This window comes from Melospiza melodia, chromosome 1, assembly GCF_035770615.1.
Source record: "Melospiza melodia melodia isolate bMelMel2 chromosome 1, bMelMel2.pri, whole genome shotgun sequence".
NCBI classification, from domain to species: Eukaryota; Metazoa; Chordata; class Aves; order Passeriformes; family Passerellidae; genus Melospiza; species Melospiza melodia.
The window spans coordinates 50,366,132-50,381,950 of NC_086194.1; the positions used below are offsets into that span (position 1 = coordinate 50,366,132).

The 15,819-nt window shown below is 43.2% G+C and overlaps 1 protein-coding gene across 2 annotated transcripts in view; it reads right to left on the bottom strand.

The window, feature by feature from the left end:
* The window catches only part of CUL1 (cullin 1), a 51,999-nt gene extending 42,668 nt beyond the window's left edge, over positions 1 to 9,331 (bottom strand). For both annotated transcript variants that reach the window (XM_063157990.1, XM_063157987.1), the window contains exon 1: positions 9,269 to 9,331. The gene's annotated coding sequence lies outside the window, so the exon portion shown is untranslated. The remainder of the gene's footprint in view (positions 1 to 9,268) is intronic.
* Positions 9,332 to 15,819: the final 6,488 nt, after the last annotated feature.

Here is a 15,819-nt window from a genome sequence, read left to right on the forward strand (position 1 = left end):
AGGATTTTTCTAAAATATCAATAACTATTCATCAGAATAAAACCAAGAAACTTGGAGTGTGCCACTTTTTCTCTTTGCCTATTCTTTTACCAGCTCTTTAATATTATTTCTTCCTTACAGCTTTACCTTTGTCTTCTTGAACAAACAATCCCAGCAGCGTTTGACAGGTATCTCCCTACCATAATGCCACAGTTAATACAAAAAAACCCAAACAACCCACACCATACTCCAACATATACATGCTGCCTCATGAACAAAGAGTAGATCTAGACTCAATAAGGTTTGCTGCCATATTCTACCCGAGCCAACCCTCCCTTCTGCAACTCCAGCCAAAGTAAACACTGGTCAATATTTACAATCCCACAAACAATAGGTTTTATGGTTGTTTTACTGCATCAACATCAATTTGGAAAACGGTGCAAGGGACTACATCCTTAAGTACTACATAGGTAAAACATTTCAAGTTTTGGTTGGCCATCTTCAGAGAGAGTTCACTTTGCTGTTGATGAAATAATCCTTATGCAGAAAGTTTGCAGATTGCTCCTAAACTGAATGTCCTTTCTAACCTAAGGTCTTGCATATTCCTGTGTCAAAACCAGGACACAGACCCTACAGCATTTTTTAACTGAACAGTTAATGTGCTTCATAGCTTCTTCAAACACTCAGTTTTACATCTTGGAAAAAGGAATGCTGAAGATTAGGAAAAGAACAAAAAAATCAAGTCAAGATACAGGTGCAGTGAAGAGAAGGAAGAAAATTGTACAGAAGTGTAGTGGGTTTGTGTGGCAGGGGGGCTACAGGAGTGACTTCTGTAAGAAGCTGGCTGTAGTCCAAGTCAGCCAATGTAGTCCAAAGTCCAAGACAGCCAATGCCAGCCAGCTCCAGGATGGATCTACCACTGGCCAAGGCTGTGCCAACCAGAGATGGCAGTAACATATTAAGAAGGAAAATAAATTATTGCACAGATGTAATTGCACTCAGAGAAGAGAGGAATGAGAATATGTGAGAGAAACCCTGCAGACACCAAGGTCAGTGGAGGATGAGGCACCAGAGCGGAGATTGCCCTGCAGCCTGTGAAGACCATGGACAAACAGCCGTGCCCTGCAGCCCATAGGGGACCACAGGGATGCAGAGACCCACTCACAGACCACAGGGGTGCAAACTTCCACCTGCAGCCCACGGAGGAGACACATGTTAGAGCAGGTGGATGCCTGAAAGGAGGCTGTGAGCTCATGGGAATCCCAAGCTGGAGCAGGTTTCCTAGCAGGACTTATGACCCTGTGAGGAACCCATGCTGGAGCAGGCTGCGCCTGAAGGACTGCACCCTGTGGAAAGAGACCCACATCAAAGAAGAGCTGCAGCCCACGGGAAGGACTGATGCAAGGTAAGTTTATGGAGAACTGACCCCCATGGGAAGATCCCATGTCAGAGCAGGGGAAGGACTCTTCTCCCTGTGCAGTGGCAGAAACAGCCTGTGGTGAACTCACCATACCTCAGCCTCTGCCTCCCTGTGCTGCTGGTGGGGAGGAGGACAGAGAAGTGGGGGGAAGGTCTTTTAAAAATCTGTTTTACTTTTCATTAACTTGCTCTGGTTTTGATTAGTAATAGATTCAATTGATATGCCCAAGACCAGTCTGTTTTGCCCATGATAGTAATCAATGAGAGATCTGTCCCTGTCCTTATCTCAACCCATGAGCCTTTCATTGTATTTTTCCTCCTCTGTCTACTTGAGGGGAGTGATGGAGGGGCTTTGGTGGATACCTGGCATGCAACTAGGGTCAAACCAGCACAATAAGATAAAGAGCCTTGAGTATTCCTACTTTCTCTCTGGCTTCAATCATATATACGATACAACCTGCCTAAACCCAAACAAAAACCAAAATAAACAAGAAAGCAAAAGACTAAACAAAGCCCAATGAAACCCAAATAAACATAAATAATGAAGGACAATGCACATGAAGATGCACTTCTTGAATCAGTCAGGAAGATGCAGAAAAGGAAAATGAGGGAGGACAAGCCATGAAAATTGCTAGATACCCCATGTTCCAAGCAAAAGACAGAGTAATATACCTTGTCTCCTTAGAAAGGGAAAAAAACTCCAAAAAAACCCACAAAAAAACCCCCAACCAAACACCACCGCAAAAAGCCACAAAAAAAAAATAACAGCAGCAAGGAGTTAAATCCAATGCAATTCAGAAAGAAAAAACACAGAAGGGCTGGAAACACTGAAATACCTTGGGCCAGTTCAGAGACCTTAATGATCCTGCAAGGACAATTCTTACTCATAACTGTTTTCCCAAAAGACTTTACCAGACATCAAAACTTCAACTAAATCCAACTTAATAAGTTAAAACATCATAATCCTACTGATCTCCACCAAGAAAACAGTGTTGTCTTACAGCTTGCTTCAGACACAGCATGCCCTCCACCAGAACACCCAGGGCAAGCCTCTGAATTCTAACACAAATACCCCAAAATTACAGCAGAACTCAATGCACCACAACATAGACTTTCACACTGCCCTGTTAAAGACACAAATAGGAATTTTCACCTGCAATAATATTTCCACAGTTTTTCCATGCTCTTGGAAGGCAGCAGTTCTTACCAATAACTAAAAAAAACCATTAACATGTTGCTAACAAGCAAAAACCAATTCTGGCTGGAATCTCTTACCAACAGCTTGCTAATTTTACAACTTCTTTCCTCTTATTATTTGTGCAAGAGCTCAATTGATCAAGGCAATCCAGTTTGCCACTTCAATTTATAAATAAAGATGACGGTCACACTAATTAATCTTGCAAACAATCTGATATTTTCAGACATTTGAATGTACTACAAGAGTACAGCTTAAATACTGAGGAGTTTCCTCCCATAATCACCTTCATACTAATGTTTCATTCTGAAGTGACAAATAATCAAGGACTGTTGCAGTTACTTACATTCATTTCCTGCATGTGACAAAATCACGACCTGTGAAAGCCGCTCCCTCTTTATTTTCTTTTTTTTTTTTTACATTGTGTTCACATTAAGTGCATGGATATATGTGCCAGTGATCTTGATTCCTACTGTGGTGTAATGCTGCAAACACTGCTGGCAATGAACAGCACACCTCTCATATATTTCATTCTAGATGCCTAAACACAGTCAGCCCAGAAAAGAAAGAGAGCTTTCTCATTAAAATCTAGAAAGGGATTTGTATGTAATTCTTCTGGTTCAACTACAAAGTCTGAATGCTAGCAGCCTTAACTTACAGTAAAGAATTTATACCTCACAAAAAGTTAGTTCTGTTTAAATTTAGTATCATTTCAGCAAATTATTAATCAGTTTTGATCTCTAATGACTGCAACAGGCACCCTTGGTATAGAAGTGAAGCAATTTAACTTAATTTTGTAAAAGTTAAAATTGCCACACATCCCTAACACCCATATTTAAATCCTCCTTCTTTTTGATTAAGCTTGCACCATTAAGTTTTAAAGCTAAGCCTGCATTAGAATCTAACAAAATCAATTTAACTACTTAGGGATATAAACTTTTATACAACTCCTATTAGTGACAGCATCCTAGTATAGGCACACTTTCAGAAACACCAAAACTTCTTCAAAGTAATCTCTGAAAAAAAGAGAACAGTCTTTTTTCTTTAAAAAAAGCAAATATTCTAAAAAAGCATTTTCAGTTGTACAGTGAAAAGTTTATCCTTTGGCTACCCAGAAGCAAGCAGAGCATTTGCCCATGAAATGATTACCATGAAAAGCAAGATGAAAAGACTAAGAGCTAACAAACTATGAACTATTTTCTAAAATTCTCTTTTTTTCCCCTAATTCAGTCCACCAAACTTTAGATAAAACTTCCAAGTGACAGTCTCCACCCCCAGTGAGACTACAGGAGCTTGCAAATTTACATATGAAATTAAGTTTAAATTACAGAGCAAAACAGGGTGAACTAAGGTCACACCACCAGCCTTAGTTCTGAATTCTCATCCACATTAAGATATTGTCCAGCCTGAAACACAGAGGAACAAAAAGCCAAGTTACATCAATTGCATATTAAAAATATAAGAAGTCTCTGATTTCAGTTATGGCTGAAAGTGCCTTACTAATAACCCAACATTTTGTACCTCCCTGCTTCAAATTTTAAAACTTCACTTTTTTTCTACTGTGTATATTAATGAATCAAATACATCCGGGTCCCAGTAGCAAAGTCACCAGTCTCCAATAAAATAGGAGAAGCATGTGCATGTCTTCAAAAGATAAGTACATTATCAGAGCAGAGTGAGGAGCTCTCTGCACTGCAGGAACTTTCCATCACCATGATCCTCACCATCCTACATGTAAATCCATTTCTTCTGCTCAATAACACCAAGCTTGAAACATACAGCAACACAAACTAGAGCAAATCTAATGAAATCCAAAGACAGAGCAGAATTTTATATCAACTTTAGTTATTCCTAATTTAAAGAAAAACAGAAGTCAATGGTATTGAACTATATTCACATCTAGTGCATAACTACAAAGATGTCAGAGAAAAGGTGTTTTCTTAATCCTTTATTCTTAGTCCTGCTGCCAAGCAATGCCTTGTATTCACTAGACCAAACTAAAGCAGGGGACCTTTTGATTCCAAAACCAGAACAATCCGAAGGGGAAGAAAGGGAAATAATATAAATTTTTTCCCTTAGATTTTGGAAGAACATCACGTTGAAGTTCCACTGCTTATTCAAGAACCATGAAACAATTTGGGTTGAAAGGCACCTTTAAACATCACCTAGTAACCACCCCTCTGCCACAGACAAACATCTTGCACTAGATCAGGATGCTCAAAGAGCCATCCAACCTGGCCTTGAACACTGCTAGAAATGGGGTTACACACACAACTTCTCTGGTTAACCTGTTCCAATGCCTCACCATACACCAAAGTAATGAATTCCTTCTTTATATCCATTTTAAATCCATCCTCTTTCCATTTAAAATTTATGTCCTTTGTCCTGCCACTACAGGCCTTTGTATAAAGTCTCTCTCCATCTTCCTCATAATCCCCCTTCTTTATACACTGAATGAAAGCCGCAATAAGGTCACCCTGGAACCTTCTCCATGCTGAACAACCCCAACTCTCTCAGCTACAGGAGAGATGTTCCATCACTGATCACTTCTGAGGCCCTCCCTGGGTCTGCTCCAATAACTGCAGGTTTTTCTTGTGCTGGATGCCACAGAGCTGGATGCAGTTCTCCAGGTAAGAGCCACCAGAGAACAGAACAGACAGCGAGAATCACCTGCTTCTTTTTACAAGTTCAGGATACTTCTGGCAAAGAAAGTAGCGAAATTTTGGAGAGAAAGAGACACCAAGTCTGGCAAAAATTTACATATGACTCTACACCCATTCCTTGAAGTGAAAAATGAAATTACTGTTTTTCTATTTTCACAGTAGCCTTCATTAATTTTTCTAAGGTTCATAGTTAAAGAAGGAGTTGAAAAACACTACATTAAATAAAGTGGAATGTAATCAATGTTTGGTTCAGTTAAAAAAATATGTATTTGACTTGTATCATTTATAAGAAGAGGTAAGGCAGCAACAGAAGAAGTTCTCTCTTGTGACATCAGAGGTCCTGTGGGTAAAGAGAAAACTGACAGAGAACTACCCACTGGGACACAGATCATTTCCTAAAGCAGAGCTCTTTCCAGAAGCTGGGATAACACAAGGAGTGTTTAAATCTGTGGTTACATTAAAGACTACAAGTTACAGCACTACAGCAGGGCACATCAGCTCAGAGCAATTTTATTACCAAGTCATTTAGTCATGTCTGTAACAAGTCTGGACTGCAGCGCTGTAGAAACATGAACAGCCAATCTGTTCCTGTTCTAGTAGTTCTTCTACTGAAAAACCTACAACTCCTACAATAAAACAGTAAGTTACGCATGTGGACAAACTCATCATGTCTCTGTAATTTTTCCAATAATTATATTTTCTTACTGAAAATTCTCCTTTATCAAGCAAGGGAAACTCGATGGTCTCCATAACAAACCAAAAAAATAGCTGTTTAAATCTGCATGCTGAATAGATTATAGATTGTAACCAGACCTCTAAATGTTGGTTCCAGCAACCACTTCTTACATGGAGATAAGCTTGAAAAATAAAAAATACAGTTAACTAAAACTTTCCTATTAGTGTACTCTTACCTAAAAAACATGCTAGCACCTAAGTATTCTATTTAAAATGAGATCATGCATTCCCAAAGCACATGCAGAACTTCCAAGGCCAAGTTTTCCATACTCTTCTTTCTTCCAGGTCTGTGCAGCAGGAAGACTGCACCAAGCTGCAGGGTGCTATGACTGCCTGTGCACATCCTCCTGATATCCCATCCAAGTGGGACATCTGTCCTGTTTTCCTTGTGATGCACAGAGACAGACCCTGTTGGATAGCACAGGAAGTACAACAGCAGAGTTGGTAACACACTGACCTCTCACTAGGAAATTCCTCACTTCAAGCTCATAATACAAATTTTTGATGTTGAGAGTGGTGTAAGTGCAAGAGGAGCATCTTTAAAGCTGTTTAATTCACTAGAATTTTGATTAACTAAAAAAAAAAAAAAATCAAACTTCAGTGGCAAGAGAAAAGATTCCAGGTATTTCCAATCCACTGGCATCGGGGATATGACTCATCATTAAGTTAGGCCCAACTGAAATAACTGTAACTACACAAAACTAGGCACTATCTAAGAACCACAACAGATGAAAAGCAGTACTCTGAGATGTTAACACATAAGTTGTAGGATAATACTTGAGTACCTGAGCACTTTCTCTAAGGATTCACTATTATTTCATAATAATACATCTAAAATCCAAGAGCTTGCACCAAGACTACAAATAAGCTAAATCAAAAAAGAGGCACCCTCAAAGCAGTATCCAAATGAGGGTGTGCATCCATTTATCTTAAATGAATTTAGGTTATTTAATAAAGCAATAAAGCAATGTGATTTTCTCATGCCAATGGTTCGAGCAACTGGCCCAAGTTTCAATGCCAGTTCAAACCAGTGTACAAAGGAGCAAGGTGGAAGAAGAATCATTTTGCTAAACCACCACCACTACTTTGTCAGCCAAACACATATGCTTAATTTAGGTGCCCAACCTAAGACTATTTTCTATGTGATCCCTGGATAAGCAATGGAAAGTTTCCTCCAGAGATGTTGTTAATGCAAGGCACTGAACTGGGATTCTGAGTCAGGTGCACAAATTAATCCTGAGATCAAATATGCTCACCATGCCTTCATGGGGCAAGTGTGTCCAGGGCTTAAACTGCACCTCAAATGTGGTCATGAGGTGGCTTTGAAATGCAACCAATCTTAAGAACCAAAGCAACTAAGACAGACACAAAATAAGAAGTTGAACAACAAATGCTGAAAACAAGAAGCTACAGAGCAGATGTAAAAGACTTCTTTCTAGTCAAGTCACCATCAGAAACACAAAGTGCTGATGCCACACAGACACGTAATCATAGACATACAACATTACAGCAGTTCACTGTGAGTAAAAACTATGTACTGTGGTACCTGCATAGTATCTTGCTACTTCCCCAAAGAGGAGGCATCCCAAATACACTCCATTTCAACTAAGCACTAATTCACAATATGGTATTACAAACATTATTTAGCCTAATTCAAGCTATGTAGCCACCAGGTCTGGCCCCATGGACTATTCCTCCCAGTCCTGCCAAAAGGATTTCCAATAGAGAATTTTTTCTCCCTGAGTAGCATCAGGGCATGTGTCTGTATTAGGGATGAGGTACGTGATTATATATGAACACATATACCAAGGGAAAAGTTGCTGAAGAAGTCAGTCAAAAAATCAAAACAAAATAAGGTAAAACAAGTAATTAATCTCTGCCCTTTCAGTGTTTAACTCTATGCCAGCTGAAACCAGAACACAAGTATTCAGATAACCTAGGGTAAAATTCCTTTCTCCTCAAAGGCATAGCTAGAGGATTTAAATACGAAATGGGGGAGACAGCATATGAATCTACAGAGGAAAGGAGTATGGGCAAAGAAAAAAAAAAGAGTATTAGGTGAGATCACAAAGAAGGTTTTAATGACAGGAAAGTAAGATCAGAAGGGAAAAAAAACATGAAGAAGGAAATGGTAACTGGGCAGAAGAAAACTGGAAGGGGAAAAGTAATGGAGGGGTAATGGCAGTGCTGCAATATAACTTCAAAAGGAAACAAGAAGGATGAGGAAAGGATTCCAATCAGGACACACTTAGCTTGCATTGGCAAAGTTACAGGGAAACAAATGAGCTGGTTATTTGAAACAAAAAAATGCAAGACTAGTCATCTGGATGGAGACAATAAGTACACAGACAAACAAAAGGTTACGGGGGCACCTTCTCTGCTAAGGCCACAACAGTAGGTGGCAACAAGGGGAAGCCTGGCGCACACTCCTTGAGAGCAAGAGAAACCTAGAGAAGTTGACCGAGATGAACTATGGCAAAAATCCCCCAGCCACAATGGTACTGAGAGCACAAGGGAATGTCTCTAGGTACAACCAAAAAGCTCCTAGACAGACCTGAGTATCACTAGGGCTCTGGGGATTGCTGGCATGAACAGGGTGAAACGAAGCAGCACAGGAAAGGACAGGGAGGACAGAGAGCAGGTGAACTCCCCAGAACAGTGCCCGGTGAGGTTACGGACAAAAGCTCACAGGGAAAAAAGAGGGCAGAGGCGTGGGAGGAGCAGGGCCTGGGATGGCTGGGGTGAGCAGTCCCGGGGCCGAGGGGGGCACAGCGAGGGCTGCGGGAGGACGGGCCCGAGGTCTGAGAGCCGCCGGGGCGGGACGGAAAGGCTGGGGCAGCCACCGAGGCGCCCTGGCCATGCGGGGGCCGCGGTCACGGGGGAAGGACGGGGACGAAGGGAGGGAGCGGGCAGCCCCCGGCGGCCGGGCAGATCCTGCGGGCCCGGGCGGCCAGCGGGGCGCTCCCGCACCCCGACGGGGGCGAAGCGTTCCGAGTGCGCAGCTCGCGGCCTCCCCGCTCCGGCCCGGCCCGCGGCTCCGGGGCCGGATCCACGAGCGGGCCGGGCAGCCACCACCGCCGCCCCCGCGCTCCGGGGCCGGCAGCGCGCCCGGGAGAAGAAAGGCGGGCGGGCGGGCCGGGCCCGACCGCCCCTTCCCCCGTTCCCCGCGGCGTGACTCAGTGCCGGGTCCCGCGCCGCCGCCTTCGCGTCCTGCCGGGCCGGGCCGGGCCGGGCCAGGCCTCGCTGCGACACAACGCCGCGGCCTCCCTGCACTCACCAGCATCGCGCGTCCCGCAGAGTCAGGGCCACGTCCGCCCGCCCCTTCCGCCTCCGCCGGGCCCGGATCCGCCGCCGCCGCCGCCTCCCCCCGGCGCGGCCCGGGGATCGCGGAGGCGCCGCCCCTCGCCGCCGCCCCGCCCCGGCTCACGGCGGGCGGGGAACCGGGGCTGCGGCTGCCCGCGCCGGCTGGGCCCGGTGGGGCTGGGCCTCGGCCTCGGCCTCCGGCGGAGCCTGCCCGCCCGCATGAGCCGCTCGGTGGGAGAGGCCGGCCGGCTGGCCGCCATCTCCTTGGCTGCCGGGCCCTGCCCTGCCCTGCCCGAGGGGTTGTTGCTCCGACCCCTCCCCAAGTTAGTCCAGTGCCAGAAGAGCTGAAGGATGAGCTGAAAGACTTGGGAGTGATGGTTGATGAAAAACTCAACGTGAGCCGGCAGGTGTGCGCTCGCAAGCCAAAAAGCCAGTCGAACCTGGACTGCATCAAAAGCAGAAATGGGCCGGCAGGGCGAGGGAGGTAATTCTGGGCCTTTACTCTTTGATGAGACCCCAGCTGGAGTGCGGTGTACAGTTGAGGTGTCCCCAGCATCAGAAGGACATGCAGCTGTTGGAGCAAGCTGAAAGGAGGCCTCGAAGCTGATAAAAGGACTGGAACACCTGCCCCATGAACACAGGCTGAGAAAGCTGCGGCTGTTCAGCCTGGAGAAGAGGAGGTCGTGTGGAGACCTCAGCAACCTTCCAGTATCTGAAGAATCCTAGAGGAAAGCTGGAGAGGGGCTCTTTGTCAGGAACTGTAGTGATAAGACACAGAGTACTTAGATACAAATTCAACAAGGCAATTTTAAGTTAGATATTTGGAAGAAGTTCTTCACTGTGAGCATGGTGAGGTGCTGGAACAAGGGAGTAAGTTGTCCAGGGAGGTTGTGGATGCCCCAGTGTTTAAGGCCAGGGAAGTGTCCCTGCACATGTCAGGGGGTGTTGAGACTAGATGATCTTTAAGGTCCATTCCAAACCCTTAACATTCTATGATTCCATATGTTTCAGGATGACATTAGACATGGTAAGACTTTCCTTCATCCATAGCTAAGCAGCTGCTTCTGTATTTATGAGAAACACAGGTTTCTAAAGTGTTCTGGGCACCGTGAATGGCACCACACCAAGTCTGGGAGCCCAAATGGATGGTACAGTTGTGAGTTAACAGTGTGTCTTTGAGTGTTAAACCAAACTGTGAACGTGCTCTGAGTTACTCACGTCAGGAATCATTGCCTCTAAGTGCATGAACATTGCCTTGAAAACTTTGATTAAAGTGTGGCTTTTGTGAGAGCATAGAAATCTTTCTGTGAGTTTCAGAGCAGTAAGAAGACAACTTGGAAACAACGCTGCAGAGAGGAGAAGAGGGTAGAAATCGAAAGAAAGGAAATGACATTGTTCAGCTGTGAGTTGCTTGGAAGATGTGTGATGGTATTTGGTCTGACTTTTTGAGGGATACGGAGTTACATGGACCTGTTTGTAGTCTGCAAACAAGTTAAAGCAGAGCTACCTACTAGATAACTTAAATCTATGATAATAAAACATAAGCTTCGTAGCAAATTTGCATCACTTATATGTGGATTGGAAGTGGGGCAGTTATTTTTTCTTTCTAAGAGTATGAAACTGATGATACAAAATCATACCAAAATTAGGACAGATTTCAGAAAAGTAGTATTTTGGAATCAGTTCTGTCTTGTTTATTCCTGAAGACTGGAATTACATTGCTGGAGCAGTGTTGTGAAGAAAAAAAACAAAGTTTGTAAAAGATGTTATAAAAAGTACTTATCCTGTATACTAGTATCAGCAGTTAAACCTGTGAAATTCAGCAGCTTCATGGGAAAGGAAGGAGAAATGGGGAAGCAATAGGAAGAAGCAGAAGATTTCTTTTCTTTGCAAAATGCTTCACTTGCATTCTGGTCCTACCTGCTGTTCACCTTTTCTGAAAATTGGCCTTCTCAAAGCTAATGCTCCTTAGTCATGTTGGTGCTGGAAAAATTGTTTCCCTGTATAATAATGCCTTCCCATGGCCCAGCCTACTGAAGTGGACACAAGCAAAGGCAGTGACAAAGCTCTTCCAATGAAACAGTGCTGACTAAGGAGCACTGTCTGAAGAACTGGTTTAATGTGTAGCAGGGACACTGTCTCAGTCAGCTGGGTGGCATCATGACGCTTACATTTTGCTTATGTAGGTGTACTTTGCAAATACCATTCCTGGGCATGACTGAATTTCTGGTTTGCTGACATACATGAGTTGTAGTAGAGGACAGTTTGTGTGAGTTGGCATCAGCGTGGCTAGTTCTGCATGGTGTGTTCAACACTGGGACAGTGAGGGCAAACAGAATAGTCTGTGGGGGACAGGAGCCAAATCCAAAGGAGGGTGGTCTGATCATGAAAAATAAGAACTGATTTTTCAGTCTTGGAAAGTTAGGTTTTGGTTCTGTATTTTACAGCAATTGTCTTTGCAAGAGGTAAAGGCATCATTGTTTTAAAGCCTAAAACAAGGGGACACTAGAGCTATAGATAGGAGGAAAACTGAAAGAGAAATGACAGGAAGGGAACAAACTAAGGGGAGAAGGAAGACCTGAATTGGCACCATCTAAAATGTATTTTTTTTTTTTAGGTTTGTGATTAACTGCAGTACAAGCCTGAGATTTGACAGTTTGGAGTATCAAAATTTGTTTATCTTTTTCCCCAGGGCTGCATTATGATTTGTGCTCACTTTATAGAGGCAAGGCACAGTTCTCTGATTTTATTCATGGTAGTGGTAGCTGAGTTGACCCTCTGAAAAGGTAGGCTATCAAAAAAGCTTCACTAAACAATTTGGACATGATGCATAACATGGCTCCTTCATACATCCATTGAAAGAATTCCAACAGCAGGGTAAGTGATCACAGAGAGAAAAGGGAGCTGAATGCAAGGAATTGAATGCCAAAATACCTGTTACCAAATTACTCATAGCAGAATGGCTCATGCATTTTAAATTGTCCAATGGAATTTATGTACTTTGCGTGAAAGGAGAGAAGTTTCCCCTAGAGACTGAGGCAGCCAGAATTTCAAAGAAAGACTTCATGAGAGAAATCCAGTCTTTTTTTTTTTTACTAAAATGAATTTGCAGTGCTGCTGAGAGGGGCCTGTTTTCAATATAACTTGCAGGTCTCACACTTGTTGCATCAGCAGTGAATCAGCATACACTAAGCAAGAAAATTATCCTGACAATGTTTGCTGTCAGTTTAAGTAGGTAGCTCCCTCAGCAAAGAAGAAAAGCCTGAGTCATTCAAAGACACAGAGTTGCAGCAGCTGCTAGTTTATTATTACTGTCGGGAGTCTGAGCTGATTTGGGGGGATACTTTCCCTGCTATCGTGTGCAGTGATGGTCTGAAAACAGTAATTAATTATATCACCCCCTCCATGCAGCCAGGAGGACAGGCTTGGTATAGGCAGGGTAGATGACAACCAGATTTGGTAAAGGTTTCCTGGCTGTATTGAACATCTCTTGCTTTTTCTGGCAGATTTGTTTTCCTTGGTGTTTTGGTAAAGAATGTTTGGCTAAGCTCCTAAGTGGTAGTTCCCCATTTAAATGCTTCATTCCTGGTTTTGAGTTGAGCCCAGTGTGCTCCCTAGCTCTGAGAGCCTCTGTTTTTGAGCTAGTGAGAGGCTGCAGGCATGTTTTTCCTCTTACTGTTTCTTGAAAGGGTTGCAAACTAAGATACAGGAAATAAAAAGCAACATGTTTGGGAAAGGGATATATAGTTCTGTACAGTATGTGAGCACACTACCAATTTCTTCAGCTTTTTTGTTGAGTAGAAAATTTGAGTTTCAGGATTTTCCACGATTGCTTGTAAATCAGTCTTGGACTCAGTCTGTCATGCACATTTGTATAAAGTAACTGAGAAGAGATGTCTTCTGTGCTTCCAAATTCAAGGGTGCCCAAAAGAATCTGTGAATGACAGATGATATTCCACTGCTCTGCTGCTTCTTGTGCTGTGAACCTTTGTGGGAAGGTGGAAAACATTTCGCAGAGATCAAATTGTTCTTCACAAAGGCCAGTCCCTGCATGTGTCAGACAGGTAGTGCCAGGCTCCTGTATGGAATAACAAGGCGGCCAAGGAGCATTCACAAACATGGCAACCTTTGGTTAATCTGCTCCTTTTATAAGCACAGGTCAATGTTTTTATTGTCAAGCACTCTGGCTGTATTACCAGCAGGAACAATACAATGTGTGTACAAATGTGTGTATAGAGGGCACATGACCAGCTCTCCTCAAGCCTTCTGTTTTTTTCTGTTCTCTGACAGGTTGTCTGTCACCTGGACGATTGATTTTTTTAGGGGTTCACAGCAATCTGAATTCCAGCATTAGAGCAGAGAAGAGGAACATAGGAAAGAAAAGTTGAGTTAGAAGGGAGCGACAACCATATTTTTCTCCCATGAGCACTTTGGCCTAATCACTTCCAACAGTTCTGACCTCAAATTGGGATGTGGAGATATTATGCAGAATAGGATCACAAGAAGTGAAGCATCATTGCTCATCCAGAGCAAAGAATATTAATGTCTCTTTAGGCAGAAGGTGAGCAACTAGTCACCTTGTTCTCAACTTTAGGATAATTAAATTCCAAAATGGAGAGTGTTTGTTCATACATCTGAAGGCACACATGATAAAAAGAAGATGGTGGTAGTTTTTTTTTGTTTGTTTGTTTGGGTTGTTGTTGTTTTGTTTTGTTTTTTTCTTTGCAGTAATTTCTAGACTACGAGCTTTCAATCAAAAATGGTCTCCTGTTAATGCCTCTGCTATCTGCTGTGGCAAATAATGCACTGATCCACTGCCTTTTCTTTTTCCATCCTGTCCTTCATTGGGCTGAAGATTTCTCTTAGGCCTGAGATCCAGGACTTGGCATTGGTTTAACTCGTTAAAGCTCTTTCTTTGTAGGAGTTTTTACAGACTGAAAGACAACCTTGGTTATGCTTCTCTTTTTTTCTTTTTTTAAATTTTGAGTAGCAGCTAATCTGCTGCTAACATAGCAGAACTCTGTTTCATTGATCTTTAGTAAAGCTAATATTCCTTTTGTTGGTTTTCTGTGGTTATTTGATATTTTGTGATGATGAACAGGCGGTTGTCCACAGATACAGCATGTGTAATGAAGGACATTGATGTTCTGTATGAACATTTTTTATAAAGGAACACTGCTCTTTGGGCTTAACTTGTTTCTCACTATATTTTTACCTGAGGGAGGGAGAACAAGGAAGAGCAGTGTCACAGGAGCAAGCCAGAACTCAGCTTTTCACACTCAGCAAATTCAAAGCAAGAGTTTATCCTTACTGCATTCTTCCTCAGGCTGAAACTTCAGACCTTCCAAGGCTCACTCTCCTTGGTTTGAGCCCACTGAGATGCTTCACAGGACACATTCTCTTGTAGGGTATTTAGATTCTCTCTAATCAGCATTGGGTCTAACCTCTGTACACAGTATTCCTAAAAGCAGGAAGGTCTAGTAAGGAGCGTGGCAGGAGATTTTTCGTAATGTATTTAAATACTGACCAGCTTCTGATTTTTCCTTCAGTGCCATGATACTTTAGAGTTTATGTGCTTAAGTCTTATGATTTAGGTCTTGTAGGGGTTTTTAGTAAGAAAATAGGTGGAGAAAATATTTGTATGCTGACTTCTCACTAGCTTGACAGGTAAACCTAGTGACTTGTAATATATTAAATATATGGGTACAGATTGCAAGAGGGAACTTTGAGTGAGGTATTAGGAAAAAGTTCTTTACTTTCAGGGTGATGAGGTGCTGGGTTGCCGAGGGAGATTTGTGCATGTGTCAACCCTGGCAGTGTTCAAGGCCAGGTTGGATAAGGCCTGGAGCAACCTGGTCTTGTGGCAATTGTCCCTACCTATGGCAATGGGGTTGGGAGTAGATGGTCTTTAAGGTTCCTTCCAATCCCTTAACATTCTGATTCTGAAACAATTCCTAAGAGAACGATTTGTAGCAAGTTAATGTGTTATCTGTACGTGTCAGTGCATGGCATCAATGTAAGATGAATGTTGGCAGGAATGGTAAGAAGACAGGTGGTTTGTATGGTCAGGAAATCAGATGATACCTGAAAAGGTGTCTGAAATGTCGCCTTTGCCACAGAAATCTCTGCAAGTCCCTGCTTTTGATATTTGTGTTGTGGGTCTGTGGGTACCTGTGACAGTGGCAGGAGCTCCAGCACCTCCTGGGGTTCTACAGGCTTTGGAGATTGCTCTTTCCATGAAAAGACCCTTGCTGTGGGACTGACAGGCTCACAAACAGACATGTCAGCCAGTGCCAGAGGACACCGGTCCTTCACCTGGCACTGCAAAACTCAGCAGTGCTTCCCTTTACTGAACGTGCAATGTATTTCTCTAACACAGAGATTTCAGTCCTTTGCCTCTTTTCCCCCATGGCCTGGCTCTTCTCCCAGCAAGGCGGGTTACTATTTCTTGAGCCTTTACTTCTAGGGTTGATCCTTCCCTTTCAGTACCAATTCAGGACCTCTCAGGAATTGGAAACCAGCTGC